General features: G+C 48.4%; 1 protein-coding gene across 4 annotated transcripts in view; it reads right to left on the reverse strand.

The window, feature by feature from the left end:
* The window catches only part of LOC138516193 (uncharacterized), a 402,743-nt gene that overhangs the window by 221,844 nt on the left and 155,546 nt on the right, over positions 1-25,353 (reverse strand). The window lies entirely within an intron of this gene.

Below are 25,353 nucleotides of genomic sequence, written 5' to 3' on the forward strand. Positions count from 1 at the left end.
CACCTGTGACCAGCAAGCGGCAGCCGCACTCTCGGTGTGCTCGGAGTGGGCTCCTCCTTTCCCGCCCTCTTTGCTCGCCTGCTCAGGGCTCAAGTAGTTTTGCTCCTCCCTCGAATTATGCACCTGCCATTGCCTGCCCTCCCAGGTGAAATTGAGTGCTGTAGGGAAGCCCCGCCGGTATGGAACCTTCTGTTCCCGCAGCCACTCAGTGAGGTGCTTAAGAGCTTTTCTTTGCAGCAGGGTGGTGTTCGCCAGGTCTTGGAATAGCAGAATAGAGGCATCCCTGAACTGAATGTGCTTGGAGTTCCTTGCCTCCTGCATAATTTCCTCTTTCACCTTGTAAAAGTGCACCCTTGCTAGCACATCCGGGGGAGCGGAGAGGGCCTGCCTGGATCTGGTGTGGTGCACTCTGTCAGTCTCCAGAGGGGCACTGTCTGGGAGCGTTAAAATGAAGCGGAAGAGATCTTTCGTGAAGTCTGGTAGTTCAGCGTCTGTGACTGAGATGGGAATGCCCTGTAGCCGGATGTTGTTCCATCTGAAGCGGTTCTCCGCGTCTTCTTGTTTAGGCTCTAAGGCCTTGCATCGTGCCTCGAGCGCTGAGAGTCTCTTCGCCCCTTCTCCGATCTCAAATGTTTGCTCGCAGAGATTGTTTTCTAATTCTGCCACTCTGTCTTCAACTTCCCCAATGCGTTTATCTAGCGTGGAGATTTTCTTCATGACTTCTTCCGTGCCCTTCTGGAACTCCCTAGTCATTTCTGTTAACAGGTCCTGGAGGTCTGATTTTGTAACTGCCTGGGCAGTCGAGGAGCAGTCTGCCCTTGCGCCTTCTTCAGCCGGCTGCGCTTCAGTGTGCTCGACCCTTCTCATTTTATCAGTGAGGGGATGGCCTAGCAGGGTGGCAATGTCTGCCTGCTTTGTATTTTTCCCACTCTTCGCCAATGTTCCCCAGAGCGAGTTGCTGTGCAATACTGGGACTGATTCGGTTGAGGGCTGTCGAGGTTGCAGGGTTCAGTGTTCTTCGAGTGTGCAGCAGTGGGAGTTGCCTTGAGCCTTTGTGCCACCCCGCTTGATTTGGCAGGACTGGGTTTCCGTGAGGGGCTCTGTTATCTGGGTGCTTTGGGGGGAAGGGGGGGTGCCCCAGCCTACCCATGCGGGTGAAAGAGGCTTCCCAATTGAGCTGGGGTGTCCTGCATTGCTTCTGGGCCCCAATGCCCGTGTGTTCACACAACCGGCGGTCAGGGCTGTGCCCAGTTAGGGCTGATGCTCACAGGTCCCAGTGGCCGACCTCACTGTGAGTCCCCCGGACTTCGGATGGATTTAGCTTGGGTGAAGTCCTGGGCTGCTGATTAGGCTGCGCTGCGTATCGCCTGGCACATACCGCTCCGGGTCGCAAAACTGCATAGGCTGGCGCTGGAGGCTGAGTATCCTGCCTTATCCACCAGTCCCGACGCATTCTGTGGGGATTTGTCCCAGCCGCACTACGCCGCTATGTTTGGAGGACCCTTCCTTTAAGGTCTTTGGAGTCGCAGCCGGAGGGTTAAATTTATGCGGCCGCCATTCATTCCTGGTTAGAGCGCGGGTGGTTTTGCTGAAGTGGCTTGGGGCCAGGAGATAAGGAGCAATGGGGGTTCTGCCACCGCTCCAACAGTGCTGCTCCCGAGCTGTCGGGATGGTTTAATTCAATTTGTGCCCCGGGGCCAATTAGGTGTCAGCTCACGCTCGCGGGGAGCCCACTCCGCCATGCAAGCTGCTCCGGGGGCCAGGGCCTCCTCCCTCCGCATGCGGCTTGGCGACCCTCAGGGCTCCACACCACTCGCTGTATGCCCTGTGGTAACCACGCCTGGGCCGGCTGTAGAAGGTGGACAGGGCTCCTACTCACCGGGAGATGGTGCGCCCGCCAGTGGCGTCACAGGTGGCTGCTTGAGGGTGCTGCAAGCTGCTTCACTGTTAGGTAGCCCTGTTCGAGTCTCTGCAGATGTCGGACTTTCCGTGTCGCTCGCTGAGTATTGACTTGTGTGGGTATGCTATTGCTCCCATACCCCCGCTCATCAGCCGCATGAGAGAGCTCCGGCAAGCCGACAGGCACTTCGCGGGTTTGGCCACAGTGTTCCTGGACTCTGGGAATGGTGCTGGCTCGACAAGTCCACCATTTTGTGGTCGCCTCGAGCCGAGCGTGGCTTCTCTGTTATTTTGCTGATGGGGCGAATTGCTGTCCTCGCCGCTAGCTATATGTGCCCGTATCTTCATAGCTCGGATGAGCCTCTCGGAGCAGTTCTGGGATCGCATTTTCCAGCGATAATACGGTTGATGGCGTGCCAGAGCCAAGAGCTTCTAGGGAGACATGCTTACCGCTACGGCTCCAAGCTACGCCCCCTATCCGAGGCACTTTACCTGCCAAATGCACCAAGTTCAATATGCTTGCATAGACTGAACAGGTACAACAGCCTAGGCAAGATGACCATCTATCTTATCGCTAACTGCATCATCCATGACAATGGGAGAGTTTCAGAAAACGAGGCCATGCCCGATTCTTTCAGTCTTCAAACAACATTATTTTTGATTAAAACTTCCAGGGAATTTGAAACGATCATACCCAGGCACTTAGAAAAAGCCAGGGGCATTTGATACCCAATCATTGTTTCCCCCTAAACCATCCCAGACCCCCAATGGAAACGCACAGGATTTCTGCCATTTAACCCCCAGCCAAGACAAGCCATAGGTCTCTGTTGCCTCCAGCAAGTCAGGCAATTTATGTTTTGGATCCTGCAAATACACTAAGAGGTAGTCTGCATACAATGAAACCCCCTGCGGCTCCCCCTGCTTGCATTAAGCCCCCAGCGCTTTAGCTTAAGGCGCTTAATAAAAGACAAATAAAATACAAAAATTCAAATCTTGAAACTCCCTTCTCAGCAAAGCCATTAGTGGATCAACCACCACGGCAAATAACAGTGCAGTAGTGGGATGTCTTGGCGTGTCCCTCGCTGGCTCAGCCCCTCTCTGGAGTGCACCCCACCAGTTTGTACAATGGCAGTGAGAAAGTTGTGCAATAGCTTTATCATAAAACATGGCCCAATTCCTATTCACCCCAGCACTTGCCACATAAATGTCCATGCCAGTGAACCAAATGCTTTTTTGACATCAAGACTGGTAATTGCCATCTTTTCATCTTTATTCCCAGATTCCTCCAACACTACAAAAAACCTATGGAGGTTAATTGTCATGTTGCACGCTGGCAGACATCCAAACTAATCATGGTGTACTACTCCCAAGATCACTCACTGTGTTCTCCTGGCAATGACTACACTTAAAATCTTTGTGTCTGAAATCAATAAAACAATGGCATATGTGATGAAATTTCTTTCATCCTAACCATCTTTCGGCAATACAGTTATTATAGCCTGCCATACGGTGCCTGGAAGCCATCCCTCTTCTGCTGCCTCCCAATAGAGGCGACACAAAACCAAGATCAAGAGGTTCATGTAAACCTTATGGAATTCGGATGAGACACCATTGCTGCCAGGAATCTTGCCATTTCGAAAATAATTGATTGTGCTTTCAATCTCTGGCTTGGAATTCGAGTCTTCCAATAGTCCAACCTCTGCCTCGCCTGATTGAGCATCCCTGAGGCCGAGACACATTCGTCCATCAGTACAAGGTTATGATAGGATATATTATTATATATTGTATTTGTATCGCGCCCATACACAAGTCTTTCAAAGCGTGACAAAAGTATGCATTGTGCTCCTGTTTAAACAGAGACTGATAGTACCGCCAACATTGTGTATCTCCACTTGATCATGCACAAGGGCCCTTGTTCCCTTTTACGGAACAAGACTATTGGATTCACGCTCTGCTCTTTCCTGAGCAACCATGCCAAAATGTGACTAGGTTTGTCAAACTCCCGATGCAACCATGTCAGGTAATTGTAATGTAATGCAACGCAGGCAAGGCAGGCACCAAGGGTTGCCCCTCCTCGGGCCTTTTGGTGGGGGTCAACATGACAAAGGGCTTCTCTGTTCAATCTTGGGACTCTGTCAGCTTATATACAACTTGTGAAAATCTCATGTCCATCTCACACATTAGCTTTGATTAATGTCTACCGCAACCCTCTCGGGCTAACAGATACAGCCTTCTATGGTGGTATGTCCAGACTCCTTGACCTCATAACTGTCACTCCGGGCATCACAGACACCATCATTGATGGTGACCTCAACCTTAATTGTTTACATCCTAAAGGCAAAAACACAGTTGCTAAAGTTAAGCGTTGGTCCGCATTCATGCTGGAATGAAATTTTCATATGACCGATGGTTCTATACGAGGTGACATCCCAGCTCACCCGATGTGGCAAAGGGAAACCGTATCTAGTACCATTTACTATATGTATACTCATACCAACTTGAACGGCCACATACAATCTTTTGAAGTCATCCCTCAGATACATAGTGACCATCATTTGCTAGTATTAACAATAAACTAGGTTTGTGCACCATTAATCCAATCATTTTTGCAGCAAAATCTAATTGTCAACAATGCCAAATCCCGTTTTCGTTGGTCTGAGACGAACCTTCTAGCCTTTTCCAAGCTGGTCATTTGCAATAATAAATCTTATAACCCAATGCAGTATACAAACCTCTTGTTCACTTTCAAAAATCCAATAAATACTGTAAATCTTTGAGGAGTTTCACACAAACACTCATTTAATCCCCTGGTTAAAGCCAGGAAGACCGAATATCAGCGTGAAAAAAGACTAATCTGCAAGCTAAATTTGCCCTCTCGTAATCAGCAACTGAAATCAGCCAAATGCAAATATCGCAAATGGATGCGGCAACACCAAGCCCATATTCTGCAGCATGATAGTGAACACATGCTTAGATTAATTGCAAACAAAAACACAGCAGAAACATGGGCCGTTTTCAACCAGTGTGTCCATCAGACCCAACCCCTTATGCAAATCCTTAGTGTTTCTGAGGCCCAGTGGACGCAGCATTATACCCATCTATACGCGGACCCCAACTTCTCTAATTCCGCCTATAGACAAGAGGGACAAGGCAAATGGTTTCTCGAATGCTCTCTGACCATTCTTGAGGGATATATTAAGCACATCAGTCCCTCAAGAGCTATGGGCCCTGATGACCTTAGTAAGTTTATGTTTAAATCAAAACCCTCCATGTGGGCCAAAATCCTAAATGACCTATTCCAGCAGATCATCGTATCACACTGCATTCCCACCTTGTGGAAAAGCTCTATAATAGTGCCAATCCATAAAAAAGGTGATCGGACTCTCCCATGCAACTACAGGCCTATTGTACTGCTAGATGCGCCTGGGAAGCTTTTTGCTAAACGTATTCGCCGCGATTTCAACAGTTGGACAAAAGCTACCCTCAAAAGAGACCACTTTCAGACAGGCTTCCTAGCAGGCATGGGCACGAGCATCAACTTGTTCTGTCTTAATGCAGTCAAATCCCAAGCGCAGACATCAAAGCAGGCAATTTATTTTGCCTTTGTAGATCTTCACACAGCCTTTGACGCCATCTCTCGCCCTCTGCTGTTCTCTAAATTGACAAGAGATAAGTGTCCTTATACATTGCAGCAAATCATCCAAGCGCTTCATTGTGATACATCAATCCGCATTAGACTAACTTTAGAAGGGTTGTTGTCTTTGGCAATTCCAACTGCCCGTGGCCTCAAACAAGGCTGCCTACTCGCCTCGGCTATTTTTAACTACTTCATGCACGACGTACGCCAGGTCTTTGAGGCAATACCATCAGACTCACCCAAAATAAATAATGTCAAAATCCAGACTCTTATGTACGCCGATGATCTGGCACTACTTTAAAAAACTCCGAGTGGTCTTCAAAACCTCCTTAATGCATTTAATAGCTATATAGAGAAAAATGAATTGCGAATCAACACCTCTAAAACCCAAATTGTCATTTATAGACCAAATCATTTTTCGAGACATAAATCTTTATGGACAATTAACCAAATTCATTTGTTAACAGTCCCAAATGATGTCTATCTGTGAATGATATTTGATGGTAATGCCTCAGTTTCTGGTCATTTAGATGTTGTCAAGCAAAAACTGAACATAACTATCTCCCAGGCCAAGGTTATTACACATTGTTATGGTGCCTTCACCATGAAGCCAGCTGTTCTGTATTGGAAACAAAAAGCTATTCCATGCATCCTATATGGCCTCGAATCCCAACCACCTTGGTCGCCAAAAATCTTCGATAGTTTGGAAGGCAAGTTTTGGAAAGCTATTCTCCAGCTTCCTCAATGCATCCCAGTGGTCTATTTGCGCAATGAACTAGGTTTAACCTCCTTATATGCACAATAATCCTGGAGGGTTTGCGCGTTACTCCGCAAATGTTTGTTGTCAACGAGTGAGAATAACATCTTAAAATTTCTTTCTGACTACATATTTAAAACCAACCATACCTTCATTAAATGCTGGTTGCAAGCCGCATATACCATTTTAGCCCAAGCTGAAGTAACCCTTGTGATGCTGCTCACCAACCCTGACAAAGTTAAGAATCTAATTTATCGCTACGATTGGATAAGCACTAGAGCCAAATGCTTACAATACAAATCAGCCATCCCTGACAAATTTAAACATAAATGTCTAGGTTCCATAGAACCGTACCTTCTCAAGTTTCCATGTAAAGAAATACGCTCTGGAATCCTAAGGATGCGCCTCAATCTGTGGCACACTCGTGAATTACTTGCGCAACGCAATTACATCAAATCGGACCTGGTCTTTTGCCGATTCTGTCGAGACACAAAAGTCATGGAAACCTTAGAACACATACTATCCCTGTGTCCAGCTTTAATCTGTGAGCACCTGAAATGTTTCTCAGTTCACTGCAATCATAGTCAATTTTCTACATGCGGTGAATTTAACCTTCTGAATATTTTAACGTTGTGTCATGTTTTAATAATTTTGCTCTCTCCTCGAGTCGTATTGTTTTGTCACATAATAACTGTATTGCAACATACTGCATTGCATTATATTGTACTGTTGTTCTCTTAAAAATTGTAAAGTTTTATATTGAAAAGTTGATTCAATTCAACTATATCAATAAAAAAAAATGTAATGTAATCCATTGTAAAGTGATTTTATATAGCACCCTTCTGCCAATAGTGCTGGCCTTGCTGCCCATGGCTCTGTAAGAAAAGTGGGCATGGTGTGTTAGTATGACAGGGGGAAGGCAGATGAGGAAACCTGTGGTGCTGATGGATGCAGATCAGAAGTTCCCGTCACCTGTGTGCCGATATGAACATCCCTGCATTCTTAGTGGTTGATGCATACTGGGCCAGGTTTGCCGTATGAGCCGCCCCCAGGTTGTGAAGCGCAGAATTGACAACATGTTATGCTATGTTATTTTTATACAGCGTCTCCTACCATATGTAATTACGTTGAAGCGCTGTAGGGAGCATGTCCCTTCAGAAGACCGTGGTCTGAAAAGATGTGAGCGAGGAGCAACTAAATGCACAAAGCTGAAATTATAGTTCATATATGAAACTATAATTTCAGGCACTGTACGGAAAGCAGAGATGCCGAGTGCGGAGTTGATGGAAGCCACAGAGTGAATAGTGAAGAGGCAAAGAATGCATTGAAGGTGATAGAGGCAATGTGACAGCTGGATCGTGAGGCTCAAGCTGTATGCTATGGGGTGCAGTGCTAAATGTAGTGTACTTGCACAGTGAATGATATGCAGCCACATGCAATAGATACTGACCAGATCTCCTACCTTGCCTCAGCAGCGCTGCTGCAACTCACCTTTTTTGTCCCTTTTTCCTAGTCCATCAGGCAATCCGGGCCCACCACACCTTGCGCTAGGCCCTGTTCTGCCTCCGATTTCCATAAGGGGTCCAGCATGTTATATATTTTTGATATATTTAAGTATAAGTCCACAAAAAGGTAATAGATTTGATTCCTTTCTTTCTTTGAAGGACACCGACTTCCTTCGGTCATAGAATTCCTTTTTGTACAATATTACAGATGTGGAACATGTCTGAAGAATCTTGTGGTCACAATTAGCAGGGCAGTATAATATTGAGTGGAATTATGAGCAATTAACCACCCATTAGGTAAGCTGCTCCATTTAGAATTTGTTCATAAATAAATCATTAGTTTTATCAAAAGAATTGACAAAATAGCTACCCAAATATATTTTACTACTTTTTAGAGCAGCTGGACCACACCCGTAGGACTAGATTGGGGTGGCTTTATTGATTTCATGACTGCTCTCTTTGTATTCTGACAGGTATACTTGTGCTATTTTATATCATTAATATCACACTTTTGAGAAAGGATAATGTAGCTTTCACACCGCGCCAGCTCGGGCTGCGGGCAGTTAAAGCCCATGTCCGCCCCTGAGAGACGTAAAAGCTATTCGCACCACGGAATTTACCGGGGTGCGAATAGTTTTCATGCGTTTTCCTTCTAGTGGGAGACGAGCTCAGCACAAGCACATCTCCCGGAGGAGAAAAAGTTAAACAAAATGGCCGACGCCATTAAAATAGAAAAGGGACTTTGTCCTTTTTTTCAGATGACGGCAGACATGGATAAGTCCCTATTCTATTTTTATGGCAGCGGCCACTTTATGACATTTGTTTTGGGGAATGCACAATTGCACCCAGATAGGCGGATTGTGATTGGTCAATCTGCCTTTCGCAGGTGCAAATTGTATGTATGGCCTTGTGGTGTTACATAATGTTATTCATGAGATTAGATTTTTTTATATAGTGCATACAAAATAACATGGCTGTTCATACTTCTGAAAAATGAGCTTTAAAGAAAAAGTGTTTGGGCTACAGCAATGATTGATTATTGATGAAAGCTTGTTGTCAGAATATTAATTAAAAAACAAATATACAACGCTTTCAGTATCTTTGTTATGTTTGGAGTCGCTGTGGAAATCAAATTTGCAGACACTTTACTATGCTCTGTCCGGACAGAGCACGGCCAATTCCTTCTCCTCTCCGGTGATTTATATCCAGGGACAAAGCAAAAACAAAGAGGTGATGGCTGGAAGGTTTAGAATGAATCTTAACCTCTGGCATTGTTCTGGGCAACCCTCCAGACCACCGTTCTTCGCTTGCCAAGCCATTACAGAAAGGGAAAGAAAGACCATATGCAAATCAAGATTGGTCTCACCCCAAAAGCGGCAGTCCAGCCCGAACTGCTAGGTCACATCCCTTCTGCATGGGACCACAAGCATCCCCAGACTTGTTTCAGCCTTGTTGGGCCTCATCAGTGAGGAGTAGCTTGGGTCTCTAGACCCAGCAGGCACGGAACCCACATTGGGGCATACCCGTCCCACTCAGGGTGACTATAGCAAAACAGGGATTTAGATTCTGCTGAGCCTAGAGAAGCAAGCTACTCCTCACTGATGAGGCCCAACAAGACCAAAACATGTTTGGGGATGTTTGTGGTTGCGTGTAGAAGGGATTGTCAGGATTCTATTCTGAAGTAGTTTAGTTAGCAATTCACTGTATTCTGGGTATGGGTGGAGTTACTATCAGGAGGTGAATTCTGGGTTTATTTCCATTTTCCTGGTTTGGGCCTTAACAGTTCCAATTAGAGTGTGGACACTTGCCCAAGCCAAGATGGAGGCTTCAGTCGGTGATCTGATTGGCAGAGTTGTTCTCAAGGTCAGTTGGAAACATTCTCAACTGCCTTTCATTGTCCATAGTCCAGCTGAGGTGGTCAGCATCTGTAACGCTCACCTGATTCCCGTAGAGGCGCCGGTCTTGACTGGGCGTATACCGTATCTGCAAAGGTGATGTGTAACACACGGCTGGCTCTTTGGGCTGGACCTCTGTGCACTGTATGTCTGACTTGAAGGGTAAGATGTCTGCAGATAGAAAATATGGGATTAAGGAACTGGGTTATTGAATGTCTCTCTCTTCTTCCCTTTCTCTTCTCCTGTAGAACCCCAAAGGTTAACGCTCTCACCTTAGGTAAGTGAACGCCGTGCTCTCCATCTGCCTCGGGGCAGGGTGCTGTAACCAGTTTCTTCACTGGATAAGGGGAGCAGGCCTCTTGACTTCAGAGGACTGCTGTCCGTCGTTTACTGTACGAACGGTAAGTTTCGAGTAATTCTAATGTCTTTAAAGTCTTTAGTAATGATGTTTCTTGTTTTGCAGGGTTCCGGCGATGGCGGATGACGGGCTGAAGTGAGTTGAAGATGGAGCCCGTGTGATGAATAGAAGCGCCTGGAAGCACGTAAGTAAGCGCTTGTTGCCTGCTTCACGATGCGCTCTAACTGTCTTTTTATTTTGCAGGTACAAGTTCGGAGCGGCTGCAGGGTGCCGGAATACCCACTGGGTTAGATGTGGAAAGGAGTAATGGCACGTGAGTATTAAAGTTCCCCAATGTCTTTAAACGCACCTTGTTTTGTCTTTCAGATGCGGGATGCAGCGCCGAAGGCCTCCGGAGCGTGCGAAGAGTTGGTAAGCTTTTGTCTTTCAGATGCCGGAATGCAGTGTGAAGACCTCCGGAGCGCACGAAGAGTAGGTAAGCCTTTGTCTTTCAGATGCCGGAATGCAGCGCGAGGCGTTGGTGACAGCCGATGGACCAGGTAAGTGAAGAGCTGTCACTGAAGACCGTAATGCTAACCTGTTCTTTCTTGTCTTTATAGGTGTTGCTGAAGACTGGATTCAGGATGGTAAGCCTTTTTCCTTAGGCCCAGGATCAGATGCAGAAGACACGATGAGCGTTCTGCTGCAGAGGATGCAGAATAACGCAAAGCAAGATTCATCCATCGGGTGTGGTTTAAATAGCCTCCTGTAGTGCTTAGGTGTCTCCTTCCACAGCCACGCCTAGGTAAGAAAAGAGTTCCTGCTTTCCAGAAGAGTTCCAGTGTTCTGAATCTAGGGAGTGGCTCCTGCCCCACCCAACAGGAAAAGTAGTTCCAAACAGAAGAGGATCAGAGGCTCAACTGGCAGGCAAGTAAGCAGCATGGTCTGCTGCAGGTAAGTCCACCCAAGCATTATGAGCCCGGCGCTTCCAGCGCTGGGACTGGGCATATTTATGAGCCTGGTGCCACTGGCGCCAGGACTGGGTCCAAAAGGTCCCAATTGGGACTGGTTGGCACTCGGAACCTGGGTTATGGATCTGCTTCCAAGGGAGTTGGGAAAACCCTGACCTTTTGGAAGCAGAGATCATGACAGCATCCAGCAAGCTCCCAGGTTGAGGCCTATTTGCTCGGGCCAGTAAAGAAAAGGAAATCTAGTGGAAGTCCAGTTGTGATTTGAGTAACAAGAAGACTCTGAGCTAAGTTAACATTCAGCTTCAATTTTTAAGCCTAATTCTTATCAATGAAAAAAGCTCTTTGCAAAGTAAAACCAGCATTTATCTTCAATCAAAATGTTACATTGACAGACTGTTGTAGTAAAGGATTCTATTTTGGACAGTCTGTGCTTCAATTGAACTATGCGCGCAATGTTTGTTAGTTTGCACTTTTAATACAGAGCGTTTGGTTTGTTTTTCTTTCTCTTTGCGGTTGCGCTGGCAAAACCGGAAAGCCTGGTCTCCGGCAGTTCCATAGAGTGGAAACCGCCTTGTCAGTTTCCTTGTTCGAACGCTGAGTGATAGTCGGAGTAGTGTTCGTATATTTTTTCTACACGGGCTGCGTGTGTGTCATTTCAGTGCCGCTTTTCTAAAACAAGTGGCAGGCACATAGACAGCAGCAAACGTAATTAGAAATACGATCACCTTGAATTATTTCACTGAGCCGCTTGAACTCTTCATGAGCGGAAGGCTCTGAGGCTCCATTTAGAGTCAGTTTCACTTTCTGACTCGCAGTTAGTGCTAGCATTATTTCTGAATGCATTATACGTTGTTCGAGCTCTCTGGCTAAGCAATGACGTAGTTGCCTTTCTCAAGTCAATTTCATTTGTTTTTCATCACGCGGGTTGCGCAGTGGCAAAATCCTTTTCCAGTGGAGACAGCAGAGTGCGGGAACACACGGTAATCAGTAACTGCAAGGTTCCAGGAAGGGGAGTGGTTTCTAAAATTCTGAGGAGTTAAACCATTGTTGTCAAGTACAGAAAACTTTGTTCTTTCAAGTTAAGGTACAAACAAGAAGGCAATTTAGGGAGCATACGACTTTGAACACAGTGCAGTAGTTTACAAAGAGAATATCAAAGCAAACAAATCTGCAAGTAAAGGTTAAATACTTGGATCAAGTAGAGGTGTTTGAAAAGAAAGTTGTAAATAAGAAAAGAAAAAGACTCCATTAAAGATGCAAAGTCTTTCACAGGTTAACCTTTTGAAGGAACTAAAGCATCCCTCCGGGCAATCAGCAGAGGGTAAACAGGTAACATCTCAAAATAATTGCTTTCTTTTGGAATTCAGGAAGAATAAAGTAAGTGTGTTATATTTAACCAGAGTTGTTGGTCTCTTTTCCGTCCCACTACAGATATCCTGAGGGCTCAGAAGGAATCTGTTCCTTTTTTATTTTATCCACTTCCCCTTTCCCCCTGGGGTGTTAAGTGCTTAGCCGTGAATAAATTGGTTGAGTGCTTCACATCTTTGAGGGTCTGTCAGGGTTCAGCAGCTCCTGCAGATTTCTCATCAAGATTCAGCCTGACAGGGATGTGGCCAAGCAGTTCGACCAGGGCAACGCCTTTTGGGGTGGGACCAAGCCTGAAGTGCATATGGTCTTTCCCCTTTTGTAATGGCTTGGCAGGCGAAGAACGCTGCTCTGGAGGGTTGACAATGCCAGAGGATAGGATTAATTCCAAACCTCCCAGCCTCAATTCTTTTGTTTTGCATAAGGCACTCCGAGTGGGACGGGTATGCCTAGATGTGGGTCCCGAGCCTGCTGGGCCTAGAGACCCAAGCTACTCCTCACTGTTGAGGCCCAACTAGGACAAAACATGTTTGGGTATGCTTGTGGTCTAGCGTAGAAGGGATATGACCAAGCAGTTTGGGTTGGACTACGAAGACCCTCCAGGATATTGCGGCAGGAAATGTACAACTTTGCCTCTTTCCTGCAGTGTGCCAATCTCACACCCTCCAGTCACAAAATGTGCCACAAAAATGCTGCAATAAATAAAATGTGCTGCAAAATTAGCATTTAATCCGCAACATTTTACATTTTGTACCCAGCCATCACCTCTTTTGTTTTGCATAAGTCACCCCGAGTGGGACGGGTATGCCCAGATGTGTGTGGGGGTGGGACCAAGCCTGATGTGCATATGGTCTTTCCACTTTTGTGATGGCTTTGCAGGCGAAGAATAATGGTCGGAAGGGTTGCCCAGAGAAATGCTAGAGGTTAGGATTAATTCCAAACCTTCCAGCCATCACCTCTTTTGTTTTGCATAGCTCCGTACCTTGACATGCCGGAACACCAGGAAAGGCAGGTGGGTGTTTTTCTTCTCACAGTTTGATTCTGCATCAACTACATCCCTGGTTTCCAGAACACCAGGCCAGATGCCAGGGTTTCGAAATTGATAGAAGCTGGGAGATTTAGCTTCTGCTTGTAGCCTACAAGAGTCTGGTTAGCTTAACACCAACAGCTACTAAGAGCTTCTTTTGGCTCCCCAGGACAACAGACGCTGAACAAACACACCTATGTGAATTTAACTGTGCGCATTTGGGATAATCTATAAAGTAACATTAGGACACATCTATACAACATTTAAAGCAAAAGGGGTTCTAAATAATGGAAAAAATGATGGGTTGGCATTTTATGTAACAGTTAGGTTTGTAGAAAGCTATGTACTAGGTCCTCGTTCCCCAATGATGCTCCTAGTCACTGGTTAATGCTTATCCATTCCTAATTTCGATCCGTGAGATTCCTTATCGTGTTAATTGTCCAAGGAAAAGGTCGCGCCATCCATTCAGCTGTTGTCGACTCATCATTTTCTAGCAGCCCTCATATTGCTACTGGATTAGATGCAGACTGAAACCGCCCTTGACTTCAAAGTGTCTTGTCTGTTTGATACTCCAGACACACGCACGGAGGGAGGCCTGATGTTCCATAATGACCACCTCTACATACCTACCATCTCTTTGTTGAAACACTATCTCCCAGATCGTTTTGGCTGTCAGTTTCTCAGGCCCCTGCTACTGAAGGTCTCAGGGAACAATTAATACAAAATGAAGGAGATCTGTGATGCCTGCTTACGGAGAGGCCAGTTGTATTACTTAGTGGCTTGGAAAGGGTACACACCCTGTGATCGCATTTGGGAACTGGCCACCAATGTGTCTTGTTCAACGATTTCACCATCTTCATCCCTGGAAACCAGGGGCGCCAGTTGGTCTTAAAGGGGGCACAGTGTCACACGCGTCCTGGAACAGCACCAATCTGGCAGCTTGTGGCTCCTGCCACAATAGTGTGCAGCCTGGCATCTGCATCGGCACACATCGGTAATTCACCACCCTTAGCTTCCCCATGCGGGGCCTCACGTCCAGATCACCCGCAATATAGGCACCCACAAGTCTGATGCTCGACAAATTTATGACAGACCTGCGGCGCACATCTGGGCATGCGCACTTAGCAGTGTGCTCTGAATGTTGACAGCAGCACAATGAGCCTCGCTCCCTTGCTGGCACCTACAAAGCAGGGCAGACCCGGCAAAATCTTTGTGTCAACTTATTCTGGCGTGACTCCCCCTCATCACTGTTATACCTTGCCCTTTCGCCGTTCCTTCCAGTTCTATTCCCCCCTCTTCTCCTGGCCTATGTTCTTTCCATTGCCCTAGCGTGCCCTGGTTTCTTTGTTTGGTAGCCTTGCCTTCCCCCTTTGCCATCTCTAGCATTATCCTGCACCTGGTCTTCAGCCCACAACAGCCTACCTCTTTTGTTTTGCATAAGTCACCCCGAGTGGGACGGTATGCCCAGATGTGTGTGGGGCTGGGACCAAGCCTGATGTGCTTGCACTGTCCTTGCTCCACATTGTCAGGCGAACAGTGCTGTTTGTTGAACAGGGAATGGGTCTCACAGGGACTCTGTGGTTTACTCTTTTTGCATTTATCAGCACCGCGGATCACAGTACCAGCTTCGGCTCTGAGCGTTGCATTTAAATTACAACAAGTATGCTCCAGCAGTGCAACGCGCTTCTTGCTACCCGAAACCCTGTGGGCAAACACACTTCTTGCTACCCGTAACCCTGTGGGCAAACAGATCCATGTAAAGGATGCATTAGTCCACTGAGCCAAAGATCCAGATATGATTATGTTGAATGAGCCACCACAACTGACAAAGGTTTTGTGGAAACTCTTTGAACAGAGTTTAGGATGAAAGGAAGTCATTTGTACTGGCAGTAAGGTCCCCTTATGGTGAATCTTGGGAAATGTGGTTTTCTATGATGTTACACTTGTATGCACTATGTGTTTAAAGAAAGTGGTGTGGGTGTGTCCAGTAAGCTATGAGACACTGAGTCTTCCCTTTCCTCTTCACTGTGGAGTTGCGAAGAAGTGGGTACAGTTACAAGAACACGCTGTCAAGAGGGTGCAGTACACAGTGACACCTACCAAATGTTCTTGTATCAGTGAGTGGTGTACTGGCATAAGTGATTACATTTTACAAGCCCCCTTAAACAATTTAAGATTCTAGCACTCATCTAGGCCAGGGGACAGAATCTAGATGGAGAAAAGTTTAAAGAGAAGAGCAACTATGATCGCGGCAAACTGTATTTTGGCCAAGACTTAGATAGGATCACTTGTTTTTTTTTTAAATGTTTTGATTTATTCAGACATATTTCCAGTGCAGTGAATCTTTATACAGATTTAGGTAAAACGTCCTTAAATTCCTGGTCCTCAACATGTGTTTCACCAACAGATAGAATGCTGGTTCATGAGGAGGAAGGAACAAGTTACTTACCTGTAACTGTTGTTCTACAGCATGGGTCTGGCATGGATTCACATGCTCATGAATATTCCCCGTCGTCAGGCTGGGAATCCTCGGTAAAGAAAAAATCAGTTTAGTTTCTGAACTGTCTTTCTACTAATAACCAATCACTGGTCTCTGGGTCATACTGCCCTGAGCTAATGACTGCCCTCTACCTAAGCCCCTCCTCTGGCAGCCAGCTTCAGATTTGGTAGCACGTAAATTGGCAGTAGGACCAAGGGAAGAGCCGCAGAGGGGTTGGAGGAAGGGTTTGCATGTGAATCTGTTAGGCAGAAACCTGTGCAGTTCCCTCTGGGACCACTGCAAAAGATTTAGGACTACAGGTGTTTGGCAGTAAACCCACTTGGTAGCAGTCTGTACCACACAGATTCACTTGGTAGCTGTGGCTGAGCAGTCAGACTTCCCTCAAGAAGAGTTAGGCAGTATACAGAGTATTCACAATAGGTCAAAAAGAACACAATAGAACAAGTAAACACTGACCAGGGCTTGGTGTAAAAGAGATATAATTATTTATTTAAAACCACATCTAGAAAAACACACAGGCACTAATAGTAAGCAATCCAAAAACACGGTCACTAAAATATATACACTCCCTTAGAAGAATATTAGACAAGTCTTAAGTAAAGCCCCACTTATTTCCAGACAGCAGTGAGCACTTAATGTAGATGGCACTCTAATAATTCGTTTTTAAAATGGAGAGAAAAGCAGAGAATAAATTGAAACAGATCCCAAGACTTTTTCACGAACACAACAAGAGAGGAAGGCAAAGTAACACCGTGAGTTTAGAGTCAGTAGGCCGGATCCGCTTTAAGGGGATCAAAACGAAATGTGTCCAAGGTCACACGGTTGCAGTGCACAAAAGTCTTGTAACGGTTCAAAAAGGAGTTGGACCAAAGAAAGGGACCAGTTAGAGGGTCAAGGCGGCCAGCCCAGTCCAGAAGGTTAAGGGGTTATTATTACCTTGTAGCAATCTTTAGAAAGGGAGGCCTGGCGGACACGGTACCTTAAAGTGGTGAGAATACTGCAGCGGGGGCAGTTGTTCCTGGCAGCAGATGCAAGTCGGTGCTTCGTCCGGGCGAAGAGAGGATCTCGTCGGGGAGGAAGACAGGAGTCCGTTGCACTGCCAGGGAAGAAACCAGCCACGGAGTTTCTCAGGTAAAAGGAGCGGTCCGTTGATTCGCGGTCCAGTGGTAAGTGGCTATCCGGTTGCCGGGGTGCTGGGCACGGGCAATTCGACCACAAACCGGTCTGGGGTGCGAAGAGAAGACGGTAAACTGGTTGTGTCCACCAGTCAGGGGAAGAAGCCTCTCCAGCCGGGAGATCTTCTCTGTCGTTGGGAAGTGGTGAGTCGGTTCTGCAGGGCTCCACCGGTGGTGTCATCGTGGTAGGTCGGCTCAGCTTCTCCCTCGTCGGATTCTCAGGTCCTGTGGCGACTTCTGAAGTTCCAGTCCCCAAAGCCCTGCTTTTATGCAGCACACCCCCATTCACTCAGCCTAGCTGTCAATCAAACATGCTAAGTGGTGAGCCACTTGGGCCAATCACACAAGAGTGTGACTTGAGTTACCAAGGTAACTCAGTCCAGGGTGCCTAAACCCCCTCCCACACCCCCTGTGGTACCCAGACAGAGTGGCACCACTTTTGGAGGCTTCTGTGGAGAAGCCCGCCAAAAAGTGGAATAAGGGCTCGACTTGGGTTGGAGTCACAGAAGAGAACACAAACGCCATTTTAGAATCGAGTCCTGGCAAAAAAATACCAACCGGCGAATTAATATTAAATAAATAAACCGGCGGTATGTTCGAGGCTATGAGAATTAATTAATTAAAGTTGGTAGCCTCGAACAATGGGAAAATCCCATAGGGATATATTCACGGTCGAATATAAAAGTAGTATCCACTGCCACCAGCCAAAACGCGATCAGGGGGGGACGGAACGTGCCCGCTCGACTAACAGACCCCGGGGCAATCGAATTGCCCCGACCAGTACGTCCACAATATGATGGTTTGTACCGGTTTCTGTTAATAATTTGGGACTAGTAAAGCCAATGGTGACTTTACATGCCCCGGGAGACAGTAGTCAGTCCCAGGGTATGGAGTCTATGGTGGGGTGTCACTATGACACCCCTGTGTCACTGCACGGAGGGTGCTGTGTAACACACTTAGTAAAAACACACAAGACCCTATGGAGTAAATGACCCCATAGCCCATAAAACACATTAACAGTCAAAGGAACACCATAAATCATGTCCAAGAGTGGGAGAAAAAGAGTCTCACTCTTGGCAGGAGAAAAAAAACAAACTCCAGAAATCCAGCAAAGCTGCTGGGGGACTCACTAGGTTAGGAAATTCAGCCTAAAGAGAGAATTCTCCCTAACAGAATCCATGCCAGACCCATGCTGGTGAACAATAGTTACAGGTAAGTAACTTGTTCCTTCTCCAGCATGGGGGTCTGGCATGGATTCACATGCTCATGAATACAAGAATACATAACAGCAAACACATGCACAACCACGGGAGGTGGCAAGGCTCAACATTAAGCCTTTCAACAACTCAACATTAAGCATCTCTTACCTCCTGACCATGCTCACCTTCAAGCGAACAGGTTGCTCAGCACTGCCTGGCCGACTCTGGACTCCTCCCTGGAATCCCGGTCGACGCAGTAGAATCCCGTGCAGATGTCCAGCAGGGGCACACCAGACAGGCACACCAGACAGGAACGCAGTGGTAACAGCGATCGCTCTGGTTGAATGGGCTCTCGGACGGCCGGGCAACGGTCGGTTTGCCAACCGGTGACAGGGCATGATGCAGCCGGAGTTCCATTTGGAAATGGAAGCCTTCTAGAGGGCCTTCCCTTGGTTCACAGGACCAAAGTTCACAAACAGCGGTGATGTCTTCCAAAGACTCTTTGTGCGGTCCACGTAGAACTTCAGCGCTCTAGCCACATCCAGCGAGTGCAAAGTCCTCTCAGCCGGTGACGAAGGCGACGGGAAGAAAACAGGTAACACCAAGGGCTTGTTTAGATGGAAGTCCGACGGCACCTTGGACATGAAGGAGGGGTGCGTCCTCAGCACTGCCCTCGTCTTGTGGAATGTCGGGTATGGAGGTTTACAGGAGAGGGCCTGGATCTCTCCCAATTGTCGTGTGGAGGCGATGGCCACAAGAAACGCTGTCTTTCACAATAGGAACTTCAGCGGTGCCGAGTGCAAGGGCTCGAATGGGGGACCCATGAGCCTGGTCAGCACCACGTTGAGTTCCCACGCCGGGGCCGGAGCTTTCACCGGCAGGAACGAGCAGAACAGTCCTTTCATGAACTCCTTCACTAGGCGGTGAGACCACAGCGACGACTGCCCCGGAGTTCTGGTGTAGCAGGAGATAGCCACCAGGTGGATCTTGATGGAGGCATGTGCCAGCCCCACCTTGGCCAGCGACAGCAAGTCGGCAGCACTTGAGGGGCCGTAATCCGTAGAGGGTTGATCTTCTGTGCACGGCACCAGACAGACAACCTCTTCCACTTATGTCCAAAGCACTTAAGAGTCGAGAACGCCCTGGCCTTTGCAAGTACCTCCTTTCAGTCCGCTGGGATATCGAAGCCTCCGAACTCTAGTGCTGCAGGAGCCAGGCCTGCAGGTTCAGCGATCCCAGGTTGTGATGTAGGATGGCGCCTCCTTCCCTGGAGAGAAGATCTGCGTCCGTCGGCAGTTTGACTGGGGGGGATGCTGACAAGTCCAGAAGGTCCAGGAACCATATCTGCCTCGACCACACCGGTGCGACGAGGATCATCCTGCGCCGGGACTGTCTGAGTTGATTGATGAGTTGCAGAAGCAATGGCAATGGTGGGAACGCGTATAGGAACAGGCCGTCCCAGGGGAAGGAGAATGCATTGCCCATGCTCCCCGGCTGGGGAAACATGCTGGTGAACCTCCGGCACTTGGTGTTCGCCGCCATCGTAAACAGGTTGATCTGGGGACTGCCCCATTGTCGGAATAGGAGATCCACTTGATTCTGCCGAAGCTCCAACACGTGGCAAGAGCACAGCTCCCTGCTGAGTGAGTCGGCGACAGTGTTTTTCACTCCTGCCAGATGAAAAGGTACCAGAAACATACCCTGGGCAACGGCCCAGTGCCACAGATCCTGCACTTCCTTGGATAGGGCTGGGGATCCGGTGCCCCCCTGCTTCCGGATATAGAACATCATGGTGGTGTTGTCGGTGAAGATCCGTACCACTTTGCCCTTGAGGGACAGAAGGAAAGACCTGAGGGCCCAGAACACGGCCCGGAGCTCCAGGACGTTGATGTGCAGGGACCTCTCCTCTGGGAGCCAAAGGACTCGTGCGTGGAGATCTCCAGTGTGCGCTCCCCATCCCTCCAGGGAGGCATCCGTCGTCACTGTCTCCTGATGCGCTGGGGTCTAGAAGTCCATGCCTGCCGCGGGGTGCGCGTGGGTGCCCCACCACTGGATCGATTGACGGAACGTCTCGTTGAGGGAGATCTTGTCTTCGAAGCTGCCCGCTGCTTGCATCCAACGGGCGTCAAGGAACTCCGGTAGTGGCCGCATCCGTAACCTGTATAGAGGCACGAGATAGGTGCACGATGACATCATGCCGAGTAGGGACTTGATGGACCGCACCCTGGCCACTTCCATGGTCAACAGCCGTTGTACCTTGCCCAGGATGGCCTTCGTCCTTTCCTCCAACGATGAAGCCAACCGCGCCACTGTCGAGTCTGGCTCCCAGGAACAGGGCGTCTTGTGACGGTACCAAGTGGGATTTCGCGAAGTTGATCGACAATCCCAGATCCGTGAGCAGTTGGACGGTCTTCGCTGTGTGATCGACAGCGAGTTCTCTTGCCCTTGCTCAGATGAGCCAATCATCCAGGTGACCATCCGAAACTTCTGAGACTTGATGCATTTGTTGAGGCGGCAAAGGTCTAGGATGGGCCGCCAGCCGCCGGTCTTCTTTCGGATGAGAAAGTACCGCAAGTATACTCTGGAGCCTCGGAGCCTCTTCGGGACGAGTTCTATCGCACCCTTTTTTAGCATTGCTCGTACCTCTAGAAACAGCTGTGGCACATGGTTTTCCTTCCTGGCCACGGGTGGTAGAAGGGGACACTTTCTTTGGAACTCCAGAGTGTGCCCGTGGGCCAGGGCATCTAGCACCCAATAGTCAGTGGAGATGGACTCCCACATGCTGACAAAATTCACCAGCCGGCCTCCCATCGGGATACTCGGGTGGGGGCCCGACGTCACGGCCGGTTCAGTATTGCTTCGCTGAGGCCTTGCCAACTTGGCCTCCTTCGCGATGACGACGGTGTCCTCCGGCCTTGCTGCGGCCTCTGTAGGCTTCCTGCGACGAGGAGCGGGCCGGGCCGCCTGGTGGTACGACGCGGAACTGCCGCCGAATCCTTTGGAGGCACCTTGAGACTTGCCTCCGGAGGTCCGAAAGGACGGCCGTCGTTGATGGAGAGAACCCAAGGCCCGGGCCATCTCGGTGTCCGTCTTGATGGCCTGCAGTGACTCGTCCACTGCCTTGCCGAACAGGTTGTTCCCGTCGAAGGGCATGTCCAGTACCCTGGTCTGCACGTCCTGATGGAAATCGGTGGCCTTGAGCCAACCGCGCCGGCAAAGGCAAAACGCTGTTGCCCATCTGGCGAAAGCCGGTGTCGGCGTTGTCCGTGGCTACCGTGATGGCATGGTCCAAAGCCATCTCTCCTTCCTGCAGGATTTCAAGGGCTTCCGCCCTCTTGTCGTCTGGTAGGAAGTCCAGGAGGGGAGCGATCTTGAACCACAGCTCCCTGACGTAGTTGGCTGCTTTGATGGTCGTTGCTGCCGACGAGATGACCCGTTGTCGCATGGCGTCCAGCTTCTTTCCCTCCCCGTCCGGTGGGGGAGTGAAAGTTGATGCCGTCGCCCCGGCCGATTTCTTCTTGGCCGCCGCGGAGACCACCGAATCTGGGGACGGCTGTGCTATGAGGCACATAGGGGTGGAGTCTGCGACCCAGTACTTCTCGTACCGGTCCCTCTTCGCAGGATCCGTGGACGGGTTCTTCAGCAGTGACAGTCCTTCGTCCCAGATGTCATCCAGTAACGGGACGGTCTTCCCCTTGGCCTGCCGTCGTTGGTAGAGGAAACCCTCCTTCTGCTCTTCGGGGCATAGCTGGAACAACTCCGATGCCCTGGCGGTCATGGCGTGAAAAGGAGCCAATTTCGTCCAGAGGCTTGGGGGGACCCGGGCAGGGGGTGATGGGAGATCCCGTCATCACCACCGCCGTCGTCGTCGTCCGTCCCCATCGTCGCTGTTTCCGCTGTTCCGTTCCCGTCTCATCCCTCGGTGGGGGGTATGGAGGTAAAGGATGGAAGGGAGAGGGAGGATGGATTCGCCTCCGCTTGTTCGGTCGGCTTCCCGAAGGTCCAGACGCCGCTGGATCGTCCGCTGGGGGTAAGGGCAACCTTGTCCTTATCTTCGTACACAGGGTCTGCAAAGCCATCGGGATTGCTCCTGAATTGTCCTGTGACGTATGCATCGGTTGCGATGGGAGCGATGGCTGGGTTTTCCTCCGCGGGCCAATGCTCCTCGTCGGCCCCACCGTTGCTCTCTACGTCCACCTCGTCGGAATCCCTCCAGTAGGACCAGACTTCCTCTAACTTCTTGTCCAGGATCTTTTTGACGCCAGCCAGCTCATCCTCAGAGGTGGTATCTGTGTTCATTATGGCTACCGTGCCCTCCCCTCTTTCTCGTCCCGGGGTTTCACAGGGGTCTTCTCGATAGGCTGGAAAGACGATTCCCTCTGGGTTGGCAGGGAAACTCTAGGCCCGGAAGTCATCTCCACTGGGGTAGCCTCCACAGGCTTCGCCAGGGCCACCACAACTCCTTCAATCAAGGCCTTTGCCGGGTGAATCAGGGCCTACACGACCTTGGGCGCGTCTGAGGCCTTCACCTTAGGGGGAGGATCACTGCCTCGCCCCCCACTCCCCTTGGCTTTCTCCGTCAGGATCGACCGGGGCTTCTCCCGAAGCTTACCCGGGTTCTCCGACTTCCTTTTCCCCGAGCCAGAGCGTTGGCTCGTGGATGATGGCATCGGTGACATTGCGCCCTGCCTGGTAGCCGAGGAGTCTGAACCAACGGCGCGCCCGGTGCCCGCGCACTCGCAGTGATTTGCCTTTTGTTGGGCCCCCGTCACTGGAGCACCCTCAAAGGTCTTGGAATACCGCTCAGACTTCTTCTCACCTGCTGCTGGGCTCTTCCACTCCAGCCAGTTGGTGAGCCGAATACAACGGTCCTTCATTGTCCAGACGGACATGTTCTTACAGAATGCACAGTCCTCCTCCACGTGCGACTTGTCGGCGTGAAGGCAGTAGAGGCACCAGGAGTGCTCATCTTCCTTGAAGACATTCTGTAGTCCACATCCTGAGCAGTTCCTGAACAGTGGATCCAGTAGGTGTCGAATCTCCTTTGTCCTGGGCCATGTCCGAATCTGGGTAGGCCTCAAAGGTCTTCCGGAATCCTCCAAGAAGTGTAATTCAATGAAAATCTGCCCTTGAAGGGCGTAGAAAATTCTGAAACGGGTCCCCATTGATTGGAAGAAGAATCGGTGGAGCTTGAGGCTCGAATTGACCGAAAATATAAGAGTAAACTCTTTGAAAAAAACGCAACACGCAGTAAAAGCTCGAGAGCTACAGCATGAGGACTCCCAACACTTGAACGTGCGGTAAAAATCTAAAAATGGCTGCCAGAGGAGGGGCTTAGGTAGAGGGCAGTCATTGGCTAGGGGCAGTATGACCCAGAGACCAGTGATTGGTTATTAGTAGAAAGACAGTTCAGAAACGAAACAAACTGATTTTTTCTTTACTAAGGATTCCCAGCCTGATGACGGGGAACATTATGTGAATCCATGCCAGACCCCATGCTGGAGAAGTGGATGGATAGATTTTAATTGTGACACTAAAAATTGTTTAGCTTGTTTGCAGTTTCTATTGTGTCTCCATTACTTCAGGAATGTATCCTCATAACACATGTATGCGAATTTGGATGTGTGTTTAGATGAAGGACCGCATATATGGGCTCAACATCAATGACTGGGGCCAGTCCTGCCTGTCGGTAGGGACACCATATGGAGGGATTTGTCTGTGTGACAAAATCATTTCCTGATACCTCCCATAAGAGGCAAGATAAAGCGAGCCGATGTCAGTCGGCGTGGAAGTGGCGAGAGTTACCTCGAAAAGTGAAAGTTATGTCATTGCATTACGCGGTAGGTAATGCAATGACATAACTTTCACCATTATTAAGATTCACTGCACTGGAAATATGTCTAAATAAATCAATTTAAAAAATAAATAAAACAAGTGATCCTATCTAAGTCATGGACAAAATACAGTTTGGCGCGATCATAGTTGCTCTTCTCTCTATACTTTTCTCTAACAAACCAGTATTGGGCAGACAATACGTGGAGCAGCAGGTCAGCGACGACAAAACACCTAATAACCAAAATCACAACATTCGCCAGAGGTTTGAATTATGTCTGCAAACGCAATAGCAACCTTTTCAGTATCTAGATTGGTAAGTAGGTCTGAGTTGAATTAAACTAGGATGGGCCTTCATCTGTTTGAATAGGTTTGGGCTGCCTCAAGCTTTTTAGCCGATCAGAAATTATATTTGTTACTTACGACTCTGCAACCTTTGAGTGACTTTAGAGGCATGTAGTAGCCTGCCATGATCTCTCTAGTAGTTATCCCTTGATTCACCTTTAAGTCACTTACTATGATAACTTGTACAATTAGTACAAGCTAAATTTGTAGTAACATTGATAATAGGACGTGACTCGTCTATTAATTCCCATAAAAAAAGTCTGGTAAGGTGAATGAATTATATAACCTGGGAAGCAGGTCACTCAAAGAAGTATAATTTGAGAGTCCATTCTCGTTAACAACTAAACGGGATGGAGGCAGCCTAAGATGGGCTCTCCCTGGAAAGAACCAATAATGTTCCCTTAGAGAAAAGTGATTCCTGGGCTACACAAATAAATGGCAGTGAAACAGGTGAAGATAAAATCATTGTGTTTCTCAACCCGTTATACTGGCAGGAACATCCATCCACAATATATCAATAGCGAATTTAGCAGCTGAACAGTCAGTCAGGGAGAAATTGACAAGTAGTGAGAGCTGCTAGACACAGCCCAAATAGTTTGAATACAGCATTCTATTTCTATATCTGATGAACACAGGAGGATAGAACTAGATGAATCTTAAGAACTTGTGTAAGCTAGGAGAGGGAGGTGACAAAGAGGTAGATGACAAAGAGTCTAGCTATTGCCTCCCTAAATATACTGTCTGATGCACATGTTTGACCTATACGTTTCAAAATGAAAGTGGGGTCCGATTGGCAAATCTCACTTTCTGAAATAAATTATCAGCATCATTTTGAAATCAAGAAAACCTCTGGCTAGTGTGCCCTCACAGGTGAAATTAATCCACATGCCCCCAAACCCCCCCACCATC

Source organism: Ambystoma mexicanum, chromosome 6q (genome assembly GCF_040938575.1).
Source record: "Ambystoma mexicanum isolate Mex_15411 chromosome 6q, UKY_AmexF1_1, whole genome shotgun sequence".
Lineage (NCBI taxonomy): Eukaryota > Metazoa > Chordata > Amphibia > Caudata > Ambystomatidae > Ambystoma > Ambystoma mexicanum.